General features: G+C 46.4%; 1 protein-coding gene across 1 annotated transcript in view; it reads left to right on the top strand.

Moving 5' to 3' along the window:
- Positions 1-406: 406 nt before the first annotated feature.
- Positions 407-19970, top strand: part of Myo61F (unconventional myosin 61F) — a 151842-nt gene continuing 132278 nt past the window's right edge. Inside the window, exon 1 of the mRNA XM_089573744.1 lies at positions 407-578. The gene's annotated coding sequence lies outside the window, so the exon portion shown is untranslated. The remainder of the gene's footprint in view (positions 579-19970) is intronic.

The following is a 19970-nucleotide window of genomic DNA, read 5'->3' as shown; positions in this document are numbered from 1 at the left end:
CCCGGTTAGAGCGGCCTCACTGCACGCCGTCGCGGTCGGCTTAGCACTTGCTCGCGTGTCTTCTCGTCAAACTCGCGAGGCTGACAGCTCCTCCTTGCTGTGACGCGATCGCTACGCGCGCATGTGCACTTCTTTCAAACCGCACACTCGAGTGACACGCCTGTGAACACGCACCGGTGAGCCGCTCCGTCGTGTAAAGGTTGTTCCATTTCCACCCTTTCCGCGGGCCTTTTCGCTTCTTATTTAGCTTCGCTTGTTTTCTAAGCCTCTTTTTTTTTTTTACTTGGCTGCCGTCGAAGCAATGTCCTGTCTCGGCGTTGCTCCGACGTCGCGCCTCCGACGGATATGCCGCTTCCCTCCGCTGTAGGCGGCAACCGCCGAGGACGAACAGACCAAGAAGTCAGCCGGGGAAGAGAGGACGGTGGTGAAAAACCCTGTGCGGTTGAGACGCGCTGTTTTCGTAAGTGTGTTCAGCCCGTAACTTGCGTGCCGAGTACAGCGGGCAAGGATTGACGTGCTAAGACCTTCCACGCGAACGGAGTACGACTACCTTTTGGGAGGATTACTTCCAAGACTAGGTGAGCACTCAGGCTGATTACGTCAATCACTGGTCTCTTCAGTTCCTGATGTCGTTCAGTGCCTGTTGCTTGCCAATCGAACAGGAAAGCAGGACTGAACAGCGCACACAGGACGAGGACACAGAAAAGAAGCGACCAGACACGACAAGAAGCGACAAACGACAAGACTGTGTCCTTGTCCTGTGTGCGCTGTTCAATCCCGCCATGCACCAACTAGCTCAACTCTCCGTACTTTTACCGAACAGGAAACCTTTGGTAGACAGCTTTTTGTATATGTAGAAAAAGCTAAAATGTCATCTGAAGGAATCATTTTCTTGGGGGGATTTTTTTCTTGACGTCTGATGAATGTCTAGTCGTAGACGTAAACAAGTAATTTGTCGAGTCTCTTAAGGGCTCGGTCGCGGAAAGATTTTACGTGCCGTCGATTTCATGGCGATTGTATAGATTGACATGTTTTGCCTTTACTCTGTGGGCTCTGCGACCGCGGGAATGCCTCCCCACTCTCTGGAGGGCTTCATTTCAGCGGAATCACTGGATTTGAGTTCATTCATTGATTCAGTCGAATCAATGGAATCAGTGAATCACTTTGAACTGAGGTCACTTCAAGTGGAAATAAATTATGCTATATTTTTACGTGCCATAGGTTTCGAGTTCCGAATTCCAACCATGGCGGCTTTCCTTTTTCTAGCCATTAACAGTACAGGGAACTTTCTTCGGGGTTAACAATGCGTTGCCGTTGTCTTTGAAATATTCCTTTGTCGCAAAATCCCGCTTCCTCCCGCTGGCCAGTAGGAATAGTAAGGGTGCGCGATATACACTTTTTTTTTTGTCAAAACCGAATCGAATACGAGTGGTCTAGCTTTGCATGCGAATCGAATGCGAATAGTGTTGCTAAAGACCGTTTCGAACACGGATCGAATAATTTCACTAATATTCGCTACAGATCCAAATTCTCGCACAAAACGAATAATTTTGAGAATGATCGAAGCACTAGTGGCGCCAATGACGTAATTTATCGAATTATAGATATATAGTGGCCATAAGATGCAAAACTGATTTTCATTAGGGGGTACACGGCACCAAGTCAGTATAAAAACCGTACGTCATAGCCACACATATAAATTAGGCTCTCTCTCTCTTCAACAAGTATCCAACTACAAATACCTAGGAGTAACCATAAGTAGCAATCTATCGTGGAACTTGCACATAAACAATATCTGCTCTGCTGCATTTCGAAAACTGTGTTGCTTAACACATAAACTAAAAAATGCTCCTTCTAACATTAAGCTACTTTGTTATTCTTCAATAATTAGACCTAAATTGGAATATGCATGCATAGTGTGGGACCCGTATACTAAATTTAACGTAAAAAATCTCGAAAGAATACAGAGAAGAGCCGTCAGGTTTATTTTTAATAAATATGCAAGGACTGACTCCCCAACCACTTTAATGGAGATTAATAAAATTGAAATACTTGAACATCGGAGAAGAAAGCTTAGGTTAGAATTTATTTCTCTCTTATTACATAACAAACTTGGTTTGGATCCCTCATCATACTTAACGCCGGCACCAACCAGACAAACTCGTCAACATCATCCGAGTTCTCTACACCCCTATATTCGCTAGAACAGACACTTACAAGTTTTCGTTCTTTCCACGCGCAATAACAGATTGGAATCAGCTAGCTAAACCATTGTCTCATGAGTTTTAACCAATTATTGCTGTATTGTGTTGTTCTTTTTTTTTTTGAACTGTTGCGTTTTTTTGTTGTTTTTTTTGCCGTTTGATTGACTTGTTCGCCCACCCTGCTTGGACTCAGTGTCCGCAGTATTTTTTAAATAAATAAATAAAATAAATAATAAAAATTAACTTTATCCGTCATGTCATACGTGAGTAAAATTACCTTTTGCTATTCATGGCGACAGAGAATAGTCCAGAGCACCATCTCAGTAGATGAGAGCGGCAAAACCTACATAGGTGTGCGACATAGTATCCGGCACGAAGCATCAAAGCAGAGTTTGCTAAATCTACCTGAGTCCTTCCGCGTCGTCCAATCTCGGAGGCCATGTAAGAGCTGTTGGAACGTTGCGATTTGAATGAACCGCGTCGGGTAGGGTGCCTTGATCTCCGCTGGCTTCGGCGCTTGCCATTGAGGCACCCTTGTGTCCCGGCGCTGAACCCGTGCATGTCCAGCATTGTTAGACAAAAATATTGAAAATTTTTAAAACTGTAAGGTACTGTTATGGAAATATTTGAAGGTAATTGTCTATTCTTTCGATGTGTAGCAAAATATTTCTTTTAATGTTTTTGCATTGCTCGGATAGAGCAGTTAAGACTGCCATAGAAAACCAAATGGGAACGCCTCTGACGATACGAAAAGCGTTAAGAGCAAAAAAAAAAAAAATGCAAGCCTATCGACAGGAGATATGCGGACATATTGACTGTTATAGTGAAATCTTACAATATATGAAAAAAATTTGTTCATAAATTCTTTCCTGCTGAAAACTGCTTTCGTCCATAATTGTTGGGTATGAAGCGGCGTCAGAGTGGGGCCTGTTTTTGATACAGTCGTCGAAGAAAACCACAGCGTTCCATATTCCAACTTCGTGCCAATTATTCTAAGAGTATTCGAAAACATAATAGCATTTTTTATTCGTTTCAAATAATTTTAAGCATTCACTATTTGTTTCGTTCGACGAATCGGAGTATATGCGTATCGCTATTCGAGAATCCTGAGTTTTCGCATACCCCTGAGAATACAACAATCTCCTACCGTGATTCGCGTAAGCGGGCGCATAACTGCTCCTGCTCAGTGACTTGTGTGTACTCGCACAATGCCCTTCGGAGTCGTGTGCGCATGCGCAGTTGGTGCCTCACGGAAGCCGATATCGGTAGCAGATCGCGCGGTGCTAAAGCTCCCTATAGTGTTATTCACATGGGCATAGTCAATGTCAAGAGTCAAGAGTCACATGAATTCGCCTTTAACCTTGTCAATAAAAGAATGGAATGAGTTGCCCTCCAGTATCGCTACCATAACCCAGTTTTACTTATTTCAGTCGAAATTGCTAACTTATCTGGAATCCCAGTGCGTTCAGTAACCAGATTTGCTTTTATATCACTTACTTGCAAACCAGTATGTTCTCTTCCTTTGTTATTTGTGCATTTTTTGCAACAGTTTTTACGTTGTTATGTTCTTTCTCAACATGACGTTTTAACCACCTAAAGTGCTTTTTTGCCTTTGAAAATTGTGTTCTGATTTGTCCCCCCCCCCCCCCCCTATGTAATGCCCCCAGTGCGCCCTTAGGGTATTTGAATAAATAAAATAAATAAATAAAATAAATAAAGAAAGGAAGAAGGGGGGTGGGGAGCGAGTCGTGGGCGGTTTTGAGAGCATGCCGTGAGTTATCACGTTATCTAGGTCTGTCTTAGCTCGCACAAGGTTGTGGGAGGGTTAGGGGCGGTGCTGCTACCGGAAGACAAATATTGTGGGCTGCTGTTTATTTTTGTTATTTCGCCACCGTATAGTAGAAATTCAGCAGCCGAAACCGGGAGTCGAACCCGGGACCTCTTGTTCGAGCCTTTGAACGCCCCAGCCTCTGAATCGCCACGATGGCCGCGAATCCGGGCTGCAACGGAAGGCGGCTCGGCACGATAGGCTGCGCTTTTTTTTTTTTTACTGGGCTTTCAGAGTTGATGAGCGGGGTTTCTTGTGAATCGAAAGGTTCTCAGCCTCAATCTACCGTGTATACATAGCTCACGCAGCTCAGTGGAACCATCGACTGCAGACATGCACGCTTGTGCTTTCTTCTTATCAGTTATATTTGGTTGGAAAAAAATAAAGAGAGAGAATTCATTCATTCATTCATTCATTCATTGAGTTTAGTCTGTTAGCTGAATCGCCACGTACACCATAGAGACTGCCGGTTTACACGGTGCCTTGTATGTCGTTTTCTACCAGGAAAGTGTGTTTTCTACTAGGAAAGGCCCTAAGGAGGCCAAGGGTAGTCTTTATTTAGCATGTATACAGAGTTGGTGCGAACTTCTGAATATTTATAATATTTAAAACGAACCGAATACCAAAGGTCGAGCGCGGTGCGATGTACTATCGATACAGAATCGATGGGAGCATGCGGAAGCAAAAAGTACAATAAGGGGAGACAGGCGCACTCTGACCTGATTTTTTTTTTTTGGTCTGCGAGTTTTGTTCTGTCCGCATAATTGTTTCTGCTTCCGCGTATACTCGCCAAGTAAGATTACTCCTCTCCGAAAGCTTATCGTTTCCCAACTCGACGTGCTGTGGGACGCTGTGGGCTCGTATAGTTTTGCTGGTGCCAGCTCGATGCATGCGCCAAGACGCAATAATTTCCAGTTGCCAAAGGCGATAATTGTTCACACAAATGCGTTTTCAGTTTCACCGGAGCACCTGCCTCCAATTATCCACCTACCTTTTCGATTGGCATTGCCAAGCCGCAATTCTATAGCGCCAGCGATTGCCGACCTAGTTAATATACTTACAGGGAGAATACTTTCCACTGTGTCTGTTGTATTTTATTGTGGTCAGTAAAGGGAAATTTTTATTGCCAAATGTTTCCTTTTTCCTAGGCAAAAACTGAGCAAAAACAGCGAGAACTGCGTCACGAAAACAACAACCCGGCCTTTCCCATATCTTAAGCCTGTTCTGTGGCAGCTATGACCACGTTATCTTCATACATTTTCTGCTCGCATCCACGGAGCAGGCGGTCAGGGCTTACAAACGCACTGTCGACGAATACTACGCGCAGCAAAAATTGGACTAAGCTGATTTACCACCCCCACACCCATCCTTATCGATCCGTGAAGCTCGCATTCTTCGCCGAATACAGTTTAATCTCCTACATACACCAGCCAAACTTTATACCGGTACACTTCCACACCTCAGTGCCCAAACTGTCCACACACATATGCAGACATAGAACACTGCCTTACACAGTGCCACGCAGCCTTCCAGTCCCCCGCCTATCCTTTCCACCACCCCCACCGTGGCCCATCTGGCTCGCCTCTCTGGATCTGAGACTGCAACGTGCCCTCGTCGCCTTGGCCCAGGATGTACTGAATGCCTAATAGAAAGGATGTTCCAATAAAAGTGTCACACCACCGCCACCACCACCACCCCTATATGACTCTGTGCCGTCCCCTGATGACGTTTCATTACACTTCAAATCCACTCTGTTACGCTAAGGGATCACCGGTCATCTCACTTCCACATGCCGTATCTCAAGTACAGAGGTCTTTACGATTTCTGCTGGGTTGTCATTAGCTAGCGTTCGTTCTCTCCTCTCCGCTGCCCTCCTTCTGTCTCTATATGTTGCCCTTTTCACTTTCCTTTCCATCGTTCGCTGCGCCTTTCTCATCTTTAGACCAAGTCTTTTCGTCAGCCTCCACGTTTCGTCCCTGTATGACAGTTACAAAAATTGGAGTGCTCAAAATACCCCAGATAGGCCGGAGAGCGAGAAGAAGTGAAGTCTGAAACCACGCACACACATGCACACACGGACAGACGATTAGCAGATCAACGTATCAGCTGAAACAAAGTGGAAATCATTTTGTTGTTGCAGTTTCCCGATTAACGATATTCCTAACATCAGAGTTGCCATACTGTCAAGGATAGGGTTTTGCAGAGGCCAAATGCGTATGAGTGAGGAAGGTTTAAATTGCCCGCTTTTTTGCACTGCCAATCCGACTGAAAGGACATTTTACGAGACATCGAATCCAAATGGATCATTCTGCATGTTACGCTACGCTTAGTTCGTCTACTGTTTCTACTCTTTCATCTAAAGGTAAAGTAGTTGAGAAAAAAAGTAGGTAACAACAACGGTAAACATGACCATGAATAAAATTTGACCGCGTTAACAAGGCTTAAGAAAACGTCTCCTCACCTTTAATGAAAATCACTGCCGTTGTTGAGGAGGAAGCGTATGCGATACAGAATCGCTCTAGAATCTCCCTCTTTCGCGTGCTGGACACATTATTCGGAATAATCAAGACCACTCGGCGGCATTGAAGGAAACAGTTCCCGCCCATTTAATTTTCCCCATAAACTTGCCTCGTGTGCCACTCAAGTTTCCTCGCCTCCAGCTGCCAAGTTTTCTCTCCTCTTTCTTTTCTTTACTCTCTTCTTCTTTCCTTCTCTGCCCGAACCACTTCCTGCTCCGCTGCCGCCCCCGCGTCCTTGAACCACATTGGCCACCGAGCTGTGCACGAAGCCACATTTGGCGCCGTCGAAACACCAAGAAAGGAATGGACAGGATTCGCGGGAAGGCGAAGCACTGCTTCCGATTCGCGGAATAAAATTGAATTTCATAATTTTTTGAGGAAATTATCTTTTTCGCTAGCAGGGGCTTTATTATGGGAACCCCCTCAGGCTTCGAAAGCTAGACAGGGTTATTAATCAGGGCGCTGAATTTTCGCGAAAACTGCTCTGCTGACTGACTGACTGACTGACTGACTGACTGACTGACTGACTGACTGACTGACTGACTGACTGACTGACTGACTGACTGACTGACTGACTGACTGAGTGACTGACTGACTATTATAAAATAATCTATCAATAATTAATTGCATAATAAATGATTAATTCAACACACTTTTGTTCAGTGTAGCCCTTTATGTAGAAGCAGTTCTCAAAGCAGCCTTTCGAATTCGGCTGTCGATGAGCGGAGACCGACTCTGCATACGTAGCCTTCACAGAAGGCTTTGCGGTTTCAGCGAGGCGGTGCTTAAAAGACCCGTTTCACTCTTTCTAGTTCCATTCTCTCTTCTTGGCACTTTCTGTTTCTCCTTTACCGCTTGTTCTGCGTCGCCCACGATATAGTTCCATGATTGCGCGCGAGAGTTTTCCCTGCGTGTGCGTCTGGTAATTAAAAAAAAAAAAAAGATCTTTTGGCAGCCAAGCGACGCCGCCGTCTCCTATACAGTCCTGCGCAACCTCTGCCGCTGCGAAGCAGTATAATGTGTCGACGAACTGCCTCGGGCTTCCCTTGAAATCTGTTGCCGCTCTCTTGAGGCGCTGGCAACGCGGGAGCGGACGAGGTTCTATACTGCAGAGGCGGAGGAAGGCGCGTGCAAGGGTGCTGCTTAGTGGCGTTGCGCCAACGTCCCATTTAATCGCTTCCGGGATTCCCGCTATCTTCTCTTTTCTTTCTTCTTGACGCGTTATAGCGCGGCTCGCTTTCAAGTTGGTAGCTCGCGGCACGCGGTCCACAGCTGAGTTCCTGAAGGGGAGAGTCTGATAACAAGACCACTGGTCCTTTATAATATCCGTAATATTAAGCATGAAATGCTTTTAGTTCCCGTTGTCGGCAGAGTGGTGACGTCACGCCGAGACCGAGAGCCAACAACCGGGCACTGAATTCCACTCATCCGGGCACTGAAACGAAAGCATCCATGCTCCAACCACTGTATCCGGGCACCGTACGAGATTTAACGAGACTCTCTAAGAGAGAGGGCCGCTTAGAGCAAGAGGCATGCAAAAGGGGAGCTCCAGGGCGATAAGGGCTTTGGGCGAAAATACTGCTTCCGCGCCGTCCCCAAGGATGGCGCTGCGGTCCCACACTGGGCTTTAACACTCACGCATGTAAAAGACCGGCCGCTGGGCCTTCAGCTCATGACGTTTCCCCCTTGGGCAGGCAGATGTATACACGCTCGCGGAGTATTCGAACGCGCTGCATAAACATTCTTCTCAGGCCTGCGTCTCGTCGTGTCCGCGTACGCTTCTGCATCGTCCTGCATTTCAATGCCGCCACCGTCACAGCTGCTTAAGCCGAGCAATGGAGGCTGACAGAAACCGGATACAGCTGACGAGGCAGGGCGGAAGAGATTCTCCGGACACTCACAGGAAACGATTGCGTCCACATGGACCAGTGCACAGTATGTGTGGTGTGTTGAACACTAGACCCATTTCAAGATTTTGACTAGTACCATCTACAACCAATGTGTTATGCCCGTAAACATTTCATGCTTACTCTACTCTCGGTTACGGGAGAGGCAGAGATTTTTTTTAAAATGAAGAAGGATGTACAGCTGGGCGAGTAGGTAATAATTCTTTGTGAGTGGTACAGCGCCAATAAAGACGTCTCATTTCTAGATAATTCATGGCCTTTTTTTTTTTTTGCTTGGGGTAATCAGATGGGGTGGGAGGGGGAGAGAGGTAGGGGAGGCTTTTGATTGGACTTCACCACACGTCAGATGAGTGGCGATAGTTGTACTTTCTTGATTTTGCCGGCCAAAGTGCTCGATGCTCTGTCGTATAACGTGACTTTCATTTACAAATGTTTGATCTTGTAAATAAAAAATTTTGTTGCGTGTCAGCGCTCGTCTGTGTTGACGTCTTACTTTTGTCCGTCCTCTAGTTTGCGCTGTACCACCCACAATGAAATATTTTTACAAGAATTTCACCGAAATTTTAATAACATTCTTTAAAGAATTATTGTTATTCCTGTAAACTCTTACAGTCTGTACATGGATTTTACGGAAGTTCTCTTCTATATTCCTTTTTTTCGCCTACCCACCACGGTAGCTCAGTGGGCAACAATGGCGTAGTTTTTCGTACTTTTTTTCTTTACCTACGAAGTTCTGAGAAAGCTGTATAGCCCTCCTCTGTAGCCGTGTGGCTGCGCTCAGGTAGATGGCAATGAGTAATTGCTCCTTTATTACGAATCTGCTCCACCTTGGGGGATTCCCCTAAATATTTGACCAACAAACCGTTGATATGAAAGCAGAAACGGATGACTGATGACACGTCGTGAAAGGAGAGAAAAGTTTTTAGTGAATTTGCGGGAATCCCGAAAGAGGCAGCAGATTTTAGTTTGTAATTATACAGCTTCTCAGAAAATTGTCTAGCTTCTTCTTGCGTTCGTACGGCTGTTCTCACGTGGATGCTAATGAGTAAGTTACTCTTCAGTAAAATTCTACTTCCGCTTTGAAGGATTCCCCCTAAGCAGATTGTACCAGCACTGCTTCCGCCTCGAGTTGTTCGTTTCGGCCTTTCTAACCATCTGCTAGCCGTCCTGGTTAGCTTAGTCAACCGTACGGAAACCGGACTCACCAGCGTTACTGATGACTTGTCTGCATTTGCCTCCCTTTTAGGTGCACCGCTTTGTAAATATATCATCGGCACATCCCCTTCCTTCGTGCAGGGTGGCTAACCGGACTTCGTCTGCTTAACCTGTCTGCCTTTCCTTTACTTTTTTCTCTCTGCACATGGACTTGAATACTTTACATAAACGCGTTGTATAAGTACCACGGGCTTAAAAAAAAAGAAAAAAAAACACAGGAACACCCAATTTCATGTGTTGGCAATGCCATATCATCCGAAGCCCTTGATTCCTTTGCCGGAAACGACTGGAGAAGGCTTGAGAGACCCAGACGAACCTGGTCTGGTGACGTCCCTTCTGGTACGATGACGTCACTTCCTGCCAGCAAATGGCCATATCCGGTCTAGTGCGGTTATTTCCGGTCCGGGTGACGTGGGAGTTCTCTGCTGGTGACGTCTGTCAGATGTCTGGTGGCGTCAGTGATGACGTCACTGTCTGCCAGTCAATCAGGATTTTTCTGGACGACACCGGATGGTCGCTGCCGGTTTTTTGCTCCGGAGTGGCTTAAGCGCTTGCATAAGAAGTCCTTGCTTCGTTGCTTGAGCGACTACTACACTTAGGCGGTGGTCTAGGCCGGGGCGGATTTTGCTTCATCTCCGATGCTTTTGAGAAAGGCGTGCAGGCTTTTTAGGCAATGGCCTGTTCTTAGGTGGATGCTAATGAGTGGCTAATTCCTAAACGAATAAATTCTGTGTTCAGTATAGGCTGTTCTACAAGTTCGGGTCCCTCTGGGTGTGTTTTAAGTACCGTATTAAGGGGAAATGTTCACAGAGAGGCAACATGGACATTGCTCGCATGCACCAGCGTAAACTAACGGGGCTGTTGGAGATGACTCAGCAAAAAAAAAAGAAAAAAAAAAATTGAAGTCGCCTATCCTTATTCAGGGCGCGTGGCATGGTTTTCGATGATGAAGGCGACGATAAAGCTTAGACGCGACTGAAGACCCGCTAATCTGGAGCATGGCATATAACCATTACGTTACAATGCATCGTAATCTGCATAATTGGTAGCTCGAGAGGACTTGACAGAAGACGTCGTTCCAGCGCAGGCACTGGGCATCAAATGGCGGCGATTATGATGGTTGTGCGGGCAGTGGGGACACGTCTGCGGACCCGTTAATCTGGAGCACATCTCATTAACTCTCTCTATTCTGCCCGTTAGTCTGAATAACAGATTACTCAGCGCCACGCTACAGCGTGGGATCGCCCGTAATCTGGAGCACCGAGTGTATTACAAAACTCTAATGCTCGGTAATCTCCGGAGCGATCCTTGGACGCGGAACCAATAATCACGCACGCGCTTCAACGAGGTCAGTCGGCGGGCGCTGATTGGGCGCCCATGTATCTTACGTATCACGTTAAGGACTCGGCCACGATTTCTTAGGAGCGCGCCTTCACGCGGAGTGAAAGTCTGCAGTCGGGGCTAAAAGCGGCAGTCTGTCAACCGGCAAGGTCGTCTCCGGTCCACTTGGTGCGCGCGTATGCGGATAGTGAAAGGAGGAGGCGAGGAAAGACGAAAAGGCCGTAGCCTCGCTCGCACGCGGGACCCGGGAAACACTTCCCGATAGCGCCGCTAGACAGACACAGGAGGCGAGGCGGGAAAGAAAGAAGAAACGGCCAGAGAGTGCCGAACACGAAAATCGGCTCCGCCCGATCGCCGTTGCTCACGCTTGCTGGAGCGCGCCGTGTTTCGTGCCTGTTTTGTTGTTCTTGTTCTTGCGTGCCTCACAGCGCACGAGAAGGAAAGAGCGTCCAAGCGGCGGCAAGGACGGACGGAACGACGAAAAGAAAAAAGAAAACTGAGCGGTTCGGACGGATTAATAATCGGCTTTCCCGCCGCCTCGCAACAATGGACACCGCTCTGGCTCGCTCGCCCGCTAGGTGGCGTGAGCTTTCATACAGCGCTCTCTCGGAGAGAGCCGATGATGCGATAGATATCGCGCACCGAAGGCGACCCGAGGAAGGAACGAGAAGAATACGGCGTCTTTTCATCGTCTCGTCGGTCGTGGTCGCCGACGCTGCTCTTGCAGTAAGCTGGCGCTGCGTGATCGCCCTGCGCACGCGCAAGCCCGGGCGATCGGCGCGCTCCCTGGCGATCACCATTACAGGGGGCGGCACCATCGTTCATTGTGCGGGTGTATGTGTGTGTGCGAGCACGCGTTTCTATGGCGTCGCTGTTGTCGTGACCCACTGTCCAAGTGTATTCGTTTTTTTTTCTCCTTATTTGCTTTTTTTCCTCCGAGTCGTACACGCAGAGTGGCGTTACACGCGAAAATGTCCCATGCTAGCTGGCTTGGACCTAGACTCGCGGATGATGCATAGGAGGCGTGTCACTGCCCTCTGGCGAATCGGCGCAGTAAATGTGAAGCAGTCCTAGAGTGTATGTTGACTGGCACGAATGGGACAAGTATAAACCATCCCACGTTCTACAATTAAAAAAAAAAAACGAGTCTGCGCTCATTGAATTATTATTACTGCTTGCAGACAGCTTATATACGGGGTGTTTCACCTATGAATGTGCACATTTTTTTTAATACACTTTTTGAGTCAGAAGAGCGCTTTTTTCTGCATAGCACTGTCAGCAGTGTAGTACATCAGAATACAGTTAAGACTTGCGAACTAGCAAGCTGATTAACTAATCTTGAATACGTAACTTTATAACTATTATTGTTAGGCTCCTTAATTATTGAGAGGCGTGTAGCCCACCGTAATTAATATCTATAACGGTTTTTAGAATTTCTAACACTTCATTACCATCGGCGCTGTGGCCCACAGATTTTGCCTATATCCCGCCAAGATACATGCGCTTTCGAGATGCTTGCAGGCAAAGCAACATCTACAGTTCACGTAATTCGGTCAGATAGGCAAATTTTGTTGGGCGACAGCGCCGAAGGCAACCGCGTTTTCGAAATTGTAAAAGCCGATATGGATATTATTTATGATGGGTTACACGCCTCTCAATAACAAAGAAGCATAAGCGTAATAGTTAAAAAGTTAACTATTCAATATTAGTAAAGCATCTTGCTAATTAGCACGCCTTAGCTGTATGCTGATGTACTACACCGCTGACAATGCTATGCCGAAAAAAGTGGTCAACGCAAAGAGCCTATTTTTAAAAATTGTGTAAAATCTTAGGTGAAACACCCTGTATACAGAACCGTACATACACTGCACATGTGGTACACTCGACCGCGTGCTATCGCTGCTGGCCATGACAGTATAAACAGGTTGGACATGGAAATCGCAGTATTGCCGCTGTTTTCAACTAGGGCGCCGGCAGCCACATGGTAAAGCGTGGGTGATGACGTTAGAGGAGCAGTTGCTCTATGACATCATAAATCAGAGAATCCGTCGTAAGAACTGAATGTGCTTTGTTTTTGAGAGGCTGAGATTCAGATAAGTAAGGCATTATTATACGGAAGCATCCTTAATGGTCTCCAGCGTTGAAAACGCGTTATAATATCCGGCTTCGACCTGACCTGGCTTGAGGGCTCAAACCGCTTTCAAGAGCACATTCGTACTTTATAAACGTTTAAAACTTATAGTGTTGCTCTCAGCCGGCGGCAGAGCTCCACAGGCCTGATGCAGTCGTTAGACATGATGGTCTGCGCTAAAAGCGAGCTAATTGAGGTCTTTAACCATTATCGAAACTTGTAGCAGCTCGGATATTTATACATTATCACAAATAACATCTTACCGTTGTTTCCAAATGCGCACACATTTTCACTTCACTTTGAGAAACAGAAGAAAGGTTTTCATCACACTAAGTCTAAAACAAGAGTTCCACAAGTAGCGTGCAGCGTTCATTTCCTCAACGTAGAGGGCGCAGTTGACAGACGCTTTACGTTGTATGTCCTTTGCTCACTCGTCATCTCAAGCAGTGCCAGCTGCGCCAACCTTCTATGTATGAACAGCGACCCGCCGCGGTGGTTCGTTAGCTATGTAGTTCGGCTGCAGAGCACGGTTTCGTGGGGGCCACATTTCATTAGAGACAAAGCAAAAACAAAGAAAATTCCATTTTTCACCGCTGCCCGGGGCAAATAAGAAACGCAGAAAGCTGTATTGCACGCCCTCCTCCCACTTGTAGCCAGTGCGCCCTCTTCCAAGGCCACCCGAGTCACGTCATCTTACGCAGGAGGCCTGTTTTCGACCGCAGCGCCATCTTTCCGGCTCACTCGACACTTATTACCCAGCCTTTCTTGCATATTAACCAGTAACCGAATTGATTCTCATTAATTCAAACTCGCTTAATTCAAACTGCCGGCTTATTCGAACTAACAAGTCGTTCCTGTCAGCCTCAGGTACACAAAAGGCTCTCGTTATTTCGAACTTGGCGTAAATTGAACAAATGTTTGGTCTTCCTGGGGTTCGAATTATCGATAGAGTCGACGCTATGCTATCCAGGTGGCGTGGAAGGTTTTGGTTGCAACATAGCGTGACGCTGACGGTGACGTCATTTGTTTAAGTGGAGATCCCTTACGCGGCTTTCGCTTTAGAGCGCCAGAGCGTTGCGAAAGGTCAGTGCACGTCGAAGAATCCGAGATAACAGAAATTAATCGGGATCCCTGTACTGACACGTCCTTATAAGGACGCCTATGCAACGCCTATGTGTTCTACACTACAATTCAGATCCTTGAGATACTGTCATTATAGCTCACTGTTCAGTCTTTGGAATATTGTAGTCGTATTCACAAAGACTACAATATTCCTAAGACTGAGAAGTGAGCGAGAATGACAGTATCTGAAGGATCTGAATTGTAGTGCATACAACGCGCACTATTTCGACGTCAAAAGCCGTCGACAGTCGAGGACGTGCCCCTGCTTGCGTCTCGACCGCTCCGTTCCCGGGGCTTTCCAGCGTGGAGGACGCAGTTAAGCCTGACGGCACTGGGGACAATTATATCAAGAACTGCAGGTCAATTGACCTTCGCACCAGGCTTCGAGAAAGCGAAGATATACGGACGCGGTTGGTTCGGCGATTCCAGCGTGCGCGGCCTGCGCAACGTTAAACGAAAGTGAAGCGAACGATAGATGTGAAAAGAAAAACAAAAGCGAAAGAGCTTAGTGGGTCAATGAGCGTTCATTCTCAACTGCTCTCCTGTCTCGCAAGATCCTGAAAGTGGCAATTTACGGTTTTTATCCTTTCGTTTCATCGCAGCAGTCGACGCACTGAGGGCGCTGTCCGTGCTAAAGACATTTCCAGTCGTTTCGAAACAGTTACAAACGGAATGCACCAGGAGCGGAGAAGCAGAGAGGCCCGCTTTCAAGAACGCATCTAGTTGCAGCCGATCTTTCTCAGAGTGTTTCTTTAACACAATCTGTCACTGGACGTGAATTAATAAAAACCACACATAGCATGCCGAATCGGGAGTCGAACTGCATACTTTCCGATTCCAGTAGTGGAGCTCTGCCACGTACGGCTGAGACACGAACCCATCAGCGATCGCTCCCACGTGATAGACCTGTAATACATTTGAAACTCGATCTAACAAGGCTTGATTTTACTGTTTGCTTATTGTTTATTAGGGTTTAACGTCCCAATGCAGCATAAGCTATGAGGGACGCCGTAGTGAAGGGCTCCGGAAATTTCTACCACCTGGGGTTGTTTAACGTGCACTGATATCGCACAGTACCCGGGCCTGTAGAATTTCGCCTTCATCGATATTCCGCCGCCGCGGCCGGGATCGAACCCGCGTCTTTCGGGTCAGCAGCCGAGCGCCGCAACGGCGGGGCTTGATTTTACGCCGAGCGGAGGGGCTTGATTTTACGAAGTTCTCGATCTAACGATCTAACCCATATGCAATGCATCGTGCAATGCATATGCATCGTGCAATGTTCTCATCAACCCGAAATAACGAAACAATCTTTAACAACAAACTCTATATAACGAAGTTTATCCGGGAAGACATGAGTAAAAAACAGGAGATTTCTGACTTATTTTGCCCATAGTGTCTCGCAGCTTTTTTGCAGTAAGCTAGCAGTAACAAGTAGGTGCCCAAGTTACGGCCATAGTTTTGTTTTTACGTGGCTGCACGCTGCGCCGCTGCTCGGAACAAAGGACACGGCAGTCATCTGTGCTTCCCACCTTGGCTTCGAATCCGTTTTACCAGATGGCGCTTTCGTGCATAAACGATTCGGGACGCCTTCGCGGGCATCTCATACGCGTACGCGCGTTTCGTCGGCAAATACGATGCGATGGTAGCTTTTGGGTGCCGCTACGTTACGATTTCAGATTTCGAAGGGTCGAAAAATGCCATCCTCAATTTACGAATTTCCCGATGCAAAGAAATAATTCGCGGCTGCTCTTCACTTCGTTAAATCGAGTTTTAACTGTACTGCAGTCAGAAGACGTGGTTTGGGTAAGAGAGGTGAAAAAACGGGCAAGAACTTTCGCAGCTAATAGGACAAACAACGATGATGGCGGCGAGCGTTCGCACGGCGAATGTAGTGTGCACTGATGTCCTCGATGTACACGCCTTAGCCAGTTAATGCTTAGTTATAAATAGACTCTCGGTTACGGGGTAAGCTACGATTTCTCCTATTTCGTGAGGGTAGCGATCACGAATCTTTCTGAAAGTGCGTGATCACCAGCAATTTTTTTTAAGGAGCCTGCATAAAGCGTCTCTAACCACGGTGCAGTTGTAGGTAAGTTGTTGATGACGATAACGATTACTGAAAACAAAACGAGTCCGCGGGCGGAAAGCTGTCCCCTACAGGGTGAAAAAGAAGGAAACGAAAATAAATATATAATTGCAGTAGACAGATACGGTAAAGGTTTCTGCGTGCGTGAGTTATTTCCTTCTGCAGGGCCTCATGCTGCCTGAAGGGCTTTCAAAGCAGTGTTGGCCTTTTTAAGCGATCTAGAAACGGGTGCGCGCCTGCGACCCATTTTTCAGCCACTGATTCTCCGCCACTTCATTAACCTTTTGCTTCGTTCCACTCTCAAGGAGCGCTTATTTTTTCACTACCCGCGCTGCCTCATTAACAATAGGGGCCTCGGACTCCTGTTCAGGCTACGAATGCATCATCTTAATACACGGTTACTAGCAGTAAGCAAAAGGATAAGGGCACTTTTGTAAAGCTTCCCAAAGCCGTTGCATATAGTATGTCGCTAGGAAGCGACGTAGCAATCGGATATAGAGGTTACGAAAAAAACTTTTTGGCTAGACGACGCTACTTTCACATGGTCGCAGTAAAACAATGAAAGTTAAACAATGAAAGACGTTATGGTCACACAGGGAACAATAAGAGTGCGAGAATGTTTCCCTTTTCTTATTAATCTCTCGGAGAGGTTGGAGAGGCGCGATGAAGGGATTCACTGACTCAGTTCTTTTACCGTCTACGCTGAGCCCATTAATATTTTTTCTTGATGCTGAACCTGACTGGGGCCACCATCTTGCTCGGAATACACGAAGAGACATAAAATGCCTTTTGCTGTTTGTTTCTGCTCTAAACTTCCCTGGCCTCCTTACGTTGTTCGAGGTAAACCTTACGACTGCAGCGACTACACACGTTAGGCACTTAACTGCGCAGAACCAAGCTACCTAAAGGGACGCAGCTAGACTGCTGGGCCTGTCTGTGCGCAATTATTTCTCGAGTTTAAGACGAGGGGGCGCAGCAGGTCCAACGTCGTCTTTGTTGCGCCTTCCCGCCCTAGTTCTCCCTGTGTGATTTTATAGTTACTCGTATACACTTACCCCCTGGTCTTCATTATTCTCGTTGCCAATTATTTTCCGCGTCCAGCCCTCGCCGCGTCGTTAAAGCGGCGAGGTCGCGCGGTCGGGTCTCCTTGATTGCGGACCCGGCCGCACTTGCGGGTCGAAGGAACAAAGGGACACGTCCATAGCGGGCCTGCTTTTCTATGCGTGCACGCGGGCCGAGACTATAGATATACCCGGGCGCGTTCCTGGGCACGTGGTTGTTGTTGCGTTTCAGTGCGGTCGTCGGTTCACGTAGAGGGTCGACCCCGGTGCACACTCGGGGCGACTGTTAGTTGCCCTCTGCCCTTTGTGGAAAGGCCTGCAGGGCGGCAGACGGTAACGTCACCACGATGACCCTGCACACAGGTGTGTGGCGCTGAAGCTGGTCTTTGCTTGCTCTGAGGGCAGCGTTTCGCCCTTTTCTCTTTGTGTACTTTTCCCTTGGCTTCTTAATCTCGTTCTCCTCTTCAAGTATAAAAGATATATATATATATATATATATATATATATATATATATATATATATATATATATAAGGACAGGCTCTGTCCGAAAAGTCGATTCGCAGTAAATGTCTGCCTAAATGAAGCGTTTCTCAATTTCGCATTTCACCTCTAGCAACCAAGTACGTTTATCTTTTTGTGCTATATATATATATATATATATATATATATATATATATATATATATATATATATATATATATATATATATATATATTGGAAATGCCGTTAATCATAATCATCATGCAGGGGATTTTTATAGAAAGGGCATATGCACAAAATAATGGTCACAAAAGACAAAAAAAAGACGACGAATCTGGACTGGTGACGTCCCTACTGGTATGGTGACCTCACTTACCGCCAGCAAATGGCACTATCCGGTCTGGTGACGTCAAGTCCCTCTAGCCGATGGGAGTTCTCCGTTCTGGTGACTTCTGGTCACATCTAAGGTGACGATAATACCTATTTGTAAAAAAGAGAAATATGTCACTGTAAAAAAAGAAAAATGAAATCGTTCCAATGTGCGTGTGTAACATCAATTAAAATTACTATAAGAATTATTCACTAAAAATCCTCCCATCAAGGACAGTTTACTAACATCGATTCTACAACGCTACAGAAAAATCAGCGGACATCATCGTTGTCACAATACGAAATAAGAGTTTGGAACACGGAACTCCGATCCCCCTCTCTAGCTTTCGTAGACAGCTGCTCTGATTTAGTCTAACCTAAAAATTCGAACCGAACACAGTAAAGTCGTTCTAGAGAACCATCTGATTTCTTCCAGAGACACTATGCATTCCCCAGAAACTCGTCCGACTGCCCAATCAACTATAGAGAGTGTATAGGCTTTTTGAATAGTCCATTCAGGGGCACATTTATTAAAGGGAAAATTTTACATAGGAAAACCATTCCGAACCCCATTTTATCTACGAGAAAGGCCAATGACGACGTGGTTCAATAGGGCCACCTCCTAACACTCCTCCCCCCCCCCCCCCCCAAAAAAAAAAAATCGCCCCCACCAAGAGTGACCCATAAATTCGTCCCTGCCTCAATGGGCAGTAAAAAACAACCCTTCAGGGACTTTTTCAGAGAATTCACAGATTTCTCTTTGGCACTATAGACAGCTAGGCCTTTTTTTTTAGGTTTCTTGTATATCTATTTAAGACTCCTCTAAAGAGTGCATACTGTCTTAAAGCGAAGCTGAAATGGTTTTTTGAGATATTGAAGTTGTTCAAGAATTCGAATCTATGAAGCTTCTAGGTAAAGCATGCAAAGTATTTTTGCTGTAGCATTTAAAATAGTGAAATCATCGTAGATTAAAATCGCGACGACTTCTCCTCGCCCCATTGGAGAATGCGGAGAAACTCGTAGTGACGTCATTATTATCTAAATTTTAGATGTCCCTTGCATTCGCCAGCATGCTGCTGTGCGTCATCCGATTCCGCCAAACAATGCTTCGTGAGCATCACCTTCGATGGCAATGGTTTTCTTCCATGAAGCAACAGTTTATTCTCTCGAAACACAACGCCGTCATACGTGATGTCATTACCGGGGCCTCTGCGCGTCGCTATGCACTGCAGAGAAGCCTGAGCGCCGACTCCACTTTATTCGGCGATTATGCCACCATTTCAAATGGTAGCGCAAAATGATTTCGCCAGCTTTACCTGCATGTTTCACACATTCGGCGCTTTTAAGCTCATCGAGTTCTAAAACCACTTCAGTTGCCCTTTAAGGAAGAACATAGCAAAAAAAAAAAAAATCTTTGAGGGGAGAAAATGTTTCCTTACATATCAGCGCAGGCCATTTTATTCGCGTTCATAGTGCCGACTGTAATGAAGCTAAGCGGTCGACTCTTCTTACCTTGACACTTATCATATATGCCTTTGGTATTAGGTACTATGCACACCTTGGTCACTGACGACGAGCATGGTCTCACCCGTTGGCCATCATGTCGCCACTGCACCCTTTTCTGTGACGTTAGAGCCAAACCGGAATCAGCATTCGCAAATGGTTTGCATACAGCGTATTTCATGTAAATGACAAGTTGTTTTCT

This window comes from Amblyomma mixtum, chromosome 2 (assembly GCF_055824585.1).
Source record: "Amblyomma mixtum isolate Tamu chromosome 2, ASM5582458v1, whole genome shotgun sequence".
NCBI classification, from domain to species: domain Eukaryota; kingdom Metazoa; phylum Arthropoda; class Arachnida; order Ixodida; family Ixodidae; genus Amblyomma; species Amblyomma mixtum.
This window is presented reverse-complemented; position numbering and strand designations above follow the sequence as displayed.